Source organism: Schistocerca americana, chromosome 9 (genome assembly GCF_021461395.2).
Source record: "Schistocerca americana isolate TAMUIC-IGC-003095 chromosome 9, iqSchAmer2.1, whole genome shotgun sequence".
NCBI lineage: Eukaryota > Metazoa > Arthropoda > Insecta > Orthoptera > Acrididae > Schistocerca > Schistocerca americana.
This window is the reverse complement of record NC_060127.1, coordinates 120200366-120207381: the sequence shown is the minus strand read 5'-3', so window position 1 is coordinate 120207381 and position 7016 is coordinate 120200366.

Sequence of the window (7016 nt, the reverse complement as noted above, 5' to 3'; positions counted from 1 at the left end):
CCATGACATAAAACTGCATATTTTCGCTGCAAAAGTCAGTGTTTAAATCTTCTTGGATTATCAGCCGAGTGCTGCGTCTGTGTTGTTGCAATGTTTCTACGAGTGTTCTACTCGTAATCTTAAGGGTTCATGTTCAGTTCGTTTCTGTAGAGCCACTGAACTGCAGACTCCTCTAGCAATGACAACCGGTGACGACATCTCTTCTGTAGCCCCGCGAATGACCTAACCGTTGGGCCCTCGGCAGAAAAGCCTGCATTCCAGCGGCTCTAAAGAAACGAACGAGATACTAAACCTGATGATGACAAGTAGGAAACTCGTCGAAACGTCGAGGCAACATGATGCCACGAGTTTATCAAGATGTTTATCACATAACATATTGTAAATGATTAAATCTTTATTTCTTTTGGAGCTGAAGTCCATAATCCGTCTATTCGTCAGAGATAGTCCAACAGTACAACGACTCCACATATGAGGCGGCGGGTAAGAGTAATTAGATTTGCTGTTCTATTAGTTTTGTTGAATGTTTGTGCGATTTTTAAATGCCATTGCCTTTTACAATAACCAGAAAATTAGTGCCGTGGACAACCAGAAATAGATATAGAAGGTGCTGCCCATACTCTCTAGTACACAAATCCACAACTCTGCTCGCAGAAACTGAAATAAAATGTTGTGTTAAAATCTCAACTCGATAACTCTTAAACTCTGACTTCCATAATTTTTCAGACTGAGCTGAGGGTCGTTTGTGACCTCTAAACTGTCTTCTTTCTATCCTCTGTATCTTGGAGAAATTACAAATTCGGAACGCTGTTAGCCCAACTAAGAAAAATATAAATGATTTTGTAGTCAAAAGCGGTGCTAAGTGAGCACTGCTGCCGACACTGAAAGCGTTCTACTGCAGATGTTCCGTTTGTGATTCGCACTGAGGCTATATGCGAGGGTCGTTAGTAAGTCTGGTAAAAAAAGCAAGGAAAAAATGTTTTTTTCCTAAACAGCTCAGCTTACTTCCCACTATAGTCTCGTCTGGGGATATACTTTTGGTCCAGCTTTCTCACTCCAGCGAAAAAATAGGTTCTCCCAAACTCCGAAAAATATTCGCTGACGGCACCTATCGCTTCCTTGTCTTAGAAAAAATTCTTCCCAGCAAGCCAAAGTTTCAAGTTAGAGCACAGGACGAAGTCACCTGGAGCTTTAGTCTGGTGAATAGTGTGCACGAGGAATCATTCACTTTCGCCTTTCTTAGCCCTGGTGTGTGAGATGCTGCATTAGATGCATTATCCTGGTGAAAGAGCACTCTTTTGATGCCATCCTTTGCCTTTTTCAGGCAGTGCCAGTTTTATACACTCCAACAATGAAGCATAATAAGGCCCAGTTTGGTTCTCCCTTTTGCCAAGTAACCTATGAGGATTATTTCATGGCGATACCAAAAAACATGGTCATTACCTTTCCAGCTGATAAAATGGCTTTTTTCTCCTTCAGCGCACTTTTCACTAGCATTTTTCTATTGTTTCGACTGCCGTTTCGACTCTGGTACGTAATGATGGATGCAAGTTACATCAAGAGTCACAAATCGGTGCAAAAAGTCTTGTGGATACAGATTAAACATTGCCAGATATTGTTTTGAAATGTTGTGCCGGAAGCGCTTTTGGTTGACCGTGAGCAACTGTGGCACCCACCTCGCACACAGCTTATTCAGAGCCAATTCTCTTTCCAAGGTATTATGCACTCAGTACGCTGAGATACTTACAGTCTCAGCAATCTGACTAATTTTTGTTTGGTCGCCTTGCATTACCATATCACTGTATTCAGCTAACACATCGTCTCCACTTTCACTGCTACAGTCCATCTGAGTCAGCATCAGAAGAAATCCCTTCCAAAAGGCACCCCACAATTTCCCTGCGAAAGTACAGCATGTGAAACAAGAAATACAACCTGTTACACCCATCCATGTTGCCTATAGAGCTGCAGTAGTTTCAAAAGGGCCAGCCGCGGTGGTCTCGCGGTTCTAGGCGCGCAGTCCGGAACCGCACGACTGCTACGTCGCAGGTTCGAATCCTGCCTCGGGCATGGATGTGTGTGATGTCCTTAGGTTAGTTAGGTTTAAGTAGTTCTAAGTTCTAGGGGACTGATGACCACAGCTGTTAAGTCCCATAGTGCTCAGAGCCATTTGTCTCAAAAGGAAACATCACAGTAGTTATGAAAATAAATAAGTAATTTACTGAGTATAAATTTGAACAGGACAATTTTCTCTACCTAATGCATGCGCAAAACAAGCCTTATAGAGATAATTTGAAAACAAAGACAGTCGTGCGCTGCATACAAAAATGGCTCCTACGTTTACTCGTTTAACTGCTAAAGGCTCGTCCACGCGCAACGATCTGTCTGCGCATGTGCCTGCGCACATCACATCTGCGGAGACAGATCGTTGCGTGTGGACAGTAGATTTGCAGCAACCTGAGGTGTGTGCAAACCTGGACGTTGGAGTTGGAGGTTTGAGCGAAACCTCTCAAATCTGTGGGTTCAAACCACATCTGTGCAGACAAGTTGGAGCGTGTGGACAGGAGATCGCCGCAAATCTGGCACGAAACAGCTGTTTGCTCAGTCTATTTGTGCGCACAGGGCATTAAAATGGCTGATACTCGTCAGCGTTCTCGAGAGTTTGTAAGTGAATTCATTGAAATATATAGAAACCATACATGTTTGTGGAAGGTTAAAAGTAAAGAATATAGTGACTGAGACAAAAAGATAGCAGCATACAATGCTCTGAAAAATTGCGGGCAGTTGACGCCTCAGCAAACAGAGAAAAAGTAAAAAAAAAAAATTTTAAAAAACTTCGTTGCGAAATGTTTACCGAAAAGAGTTATCCAAGGTTCAGAAATCTAGAAGATCTGGTGTAGGAGTAGATCAAGTATACCAGCCAACGTTATTTTGATCTGCTTGGCTTAGGTTCACCCTGCAACTCTCGCAGTAAATTTACGTGAGAAAACTGCTTTCGCTTAAGCAGCCACTGTCTACACCATTTTGACTGCTTTCTCTGTTTCCTGCGGTTGAGCTGAATGTTTTTTGCAACACAAGTTGCGAACACAGACCACAACAGAAGTTCCTCCATTTCTATATTTCAAAATAACTGAATTAAATTTTTGACGTGTACGGGGAGCGTAATCGCTTGCCACTGATATTTCTTTTCTACACCGACAGATGGCGGGCGAGTAGTAGATTGGGATTTGTGTCGTGTGAACACACCACATTTACAACGATCTTTTGCATGTACAGACATCTGCGCCGATGTCTGCGCAGACACATCGTTGCGTGTGGACCGGGCTTCAGATTCAAAACATACGAAGTAGTTTAGGCTCGAGCCGCTAGAGAGCAGCATCTACTGCAGACGTAAATGGTGGCTTCAGTCAGGAGCACATAATCTAAAATGGTTAAATGAACCTTTTAATTTTTGTCTGCCGCCACTGATACAGACAGTTGGCGGTGGTAGGATGACAGTAGAGCTAGTGGGGCAGAAATGAACTCAGGACATCAGTGTAACACGAAGAATAAACAGACACCGGTCCTTCCAGAAGTCCTGCACCTTGAGTAGCCTTCCTAGAGACCCGTACGTACCCTTGTCGCCACAGTGTTGTTTTGAGTCCATTTCGTCACCACTCCTCTACTGTCATCCTGCTACAGGCAGCTGTCAGTGAGATCTGTCTGTATGACGCCCTCGTCTCCCTCATGATAATGATTCGGTCTTTCTCAGAGTGAAAGATGACGGTAAGTTGCCTGTACATGACTACCAGACGTGCTATGTTGCAATCTGCACCTGAAAAGCACCACTAACATTAGACCCGCCCAGTACACGCTATGCACTCACGCCAGCTAACGTCTATTGAAATGGACTTTTCCCGTATTAAAATGCTGATAGCAAACTCGCGCAAGGACGATATATTTTAATCAATATAACGCACTGGCGGGAAGCTGCTGGAATATTACACTGAGGTGACAAAACTCATGCACATGCACATACACACGAGGTATAAAAGGACAGTGGAAATGGAAATGAGCGTTTGGCGTCATTGGCCGGGAGGCCCCTTAAGCCAGCGGACCGTGCATACGAACGTTGAGCGTACCGAGTTTCTGACATCATAGCGTGGAATAGCACGTTCTGGAGTCTTTCCGAACGTGCAGAGCAATACCTGGCATGTCAGATGTTCTGAGCGTGCGTCTGGGCGTTGACCAATGAGATGGCACAACGCCACCTACGTCACAAGCACGCCGTCTCCCTTATTATATCTACGTCTTTCTTCTGAATTTGCGTAAATATCCTAACCCGCCTAAACCCGTCCCGTAGACTTGACGCCACAGATTGAGAAATGCGGTTGACGTGGAAGGCTGGTTTGGCATACGATTTTCAAAAGGAAACATGTGAACGAAATTGGGAAAAGCTAGTTTTGAAATGTCTTTATTTTTCCTTTTAAAGTCAATCCGAGACGCAAACCGAGATCGCGATAAGGAATTTGAATATTTTCTTGAATAGTGTTCTGTTCTCATGTGAGAGGGCGATCAAATGTGACTGATTGATCCTCACATCTAGTAAAAAGAGAATTTTTGTTGAAATGACAGTGATAACTTTAATGAATCTAATGAATAGAAAGAACGATTCAAATGAATTAAAATAATAATAATAATAATAATTGCTAACAGATCGGAGAAACTAATGTATTGTGACTGTGAACTAAAAGCATAATTAGTCTTAGAGAAAGATGATGAACAATGTAAAGCGAAATGTTAAGATAGTTACCAACAAACCAACAGAAATTGAAATGGAAATGACAATCAAAGCTCTCAATTAGGAAGCTTCAAAGTGAGACAAACTATTTGATTATAAACTGTAAAAAAAATTGTGTACATAGTAGTGTATAAGTGAAGGCTTAAAATGCTGTGGAAGTCTGCCACAGACACGAAGCAATGCGTCGTTGTTATAATTAAGTGGTAATTTCATACACGATGAAGATAAAAAGTGTTAAAAGTGCAGATAGGCCGACGGACAGTGATAGTCCGGTTGTGTAACCGAAGGCGGTGATGTGATTACGTGCAGTGCATCGGAAACCAAGTGTGTTAGCTGCTTTGCAAAGTGCGAGCGCTAGCCTACGTTAAAATCTTCAAAATCGGCTGGAAAATGTGGAGGCAGGGATGGTTTCAATGGAGTCTCTCTCCCTGGTAATCCTCGTCCCTCCGCACCAGCTTAGCAAACCATAAAATACCACAACACCATCGACGCAACGTGTTCACTGAACCGTGCGCGGAAAAGCTGAAATACCGCGAGGAGGCTAGTGAGCGCCTCGAGTTCCGATTCAGCTCTAACATTCAGCCTGTGCCAACGTCCATCGACGCAACATTTAAAGTGATGTACTAGCACAGCACTCGCGCTGCAGTTCGACGAAACGGACTTTCCATGAAAGCCGCTCCCAAAATAAAAGATTCTTATATGAGTTCACAACATATCACATACTATGCTAATGTTATACCCCGTGAATGAAATGCGAACAGCCAAACCACACGCGAATAGTGACAAAGTCAATTCCTATGAATCCCAAGTCCTAAAATTAGATTTAAGCTTAGTCCTTAGACTAATGGGTATTTATATTTTTTGTTACATGTAACGTGTGTACGTGAGTGAGACTCGCCCGCCAGAGCTGATGAAAAGTTTTCTACTCGAAGAACGCAAAGTAGCGATCCAACTTCTCAAGGGATAAGCTTCACCTGTAGAAGAATCAAATTTTAACTTACCTGTCAAATACACAAACAATGAAAGCGTAAAAATCATGACAACTAGTGAGCAATGGAAAATGGACACGTGTGAGAAATTCCATGTGTGAGAACTATACATGTGTAAAAATGGACACGTGTGAGAAATTCGATGTGAGAATTATGTGTGTATAAAAAGATGAATCCTATGTGTTTTCTTTCAGGAGCAAAGAGCCTATGAGCTCTGGACAATAACTTGAGGCCACAAAGATGGTCGTTATGAACTCTGTAAAAAAAAAAAGACTGTAATGAGTATAATGTATAATCTCCATTGTAAACTTCGTAGATTTACAGTCTTAGTTTTTAAATTTTTTGTGTATCTTTACCTTAAGAACTGTCTTTGTCTGTGAATGAGAGATCACCATATTTGTGTAATCCTAATAATCAAATGACAGGAATACTGTGTTTGATCGATGTAAATCTGTAAAGTACTCAATCCCATAATGTTAACGGCGACATGTGAATCTTGGTAATCTCCTTGATTTCCAAGATTCCCGTGGAAGGCAATGTAACATTATGTGATTGCCTTATCATTTTAAATCATTCACTAATCGAGCAGTCGCTCAGCAACAGCTACAGTTAGCAAATAATGTTGCGAGAATGTAAAAGGTGAACGACCTGTGACGTAACTTGCTTATTGTCGAAGAACCGTCAGAGATGCAGTGAGTTATTGACTTTGAAAACCGCGGCGCGGAAAACGGACAGAAGAAGAACACTTTTACACTTTTTTTTTATGTACGAGATATTCTCGATGGACAGTTACTCATTCTTCTCTTGTCTCTTGTAACTTGTGTCGGACGCGCGTGTCTTGCCGCCGTATTATTATCGTTAAAAATAATATTGTTTTAGTGTAAAGTAAACGTGTACTACTAAAAGTGCAATACTGCATAGCAGTAGATTTATTGTGCGACGTGTATGTGAAAACGTAAAAGGAATTATTTTTATTACGTGGAGAGAAGTGCCAGTCAAAACGACATCCATGTTAAATCTTTCATTGTAGTGTAAGTTCATTTATTAATTGCCATAAATTCAGATTTAAATGGAATTGGTGTATGGACTATTTATTTAATATAGAATCTATTTCTCACTCCTTCACGAAGTTATTTAATTTTCTTTATGTTTCTGCCAAATAGAGAGTTCACAGTCACGAATTCTTTCGTCGAAATCGGACGGAAGTTGTATGCGGCGAAATATTTTCTCCGCGCCATATTCTACTGGTAAAT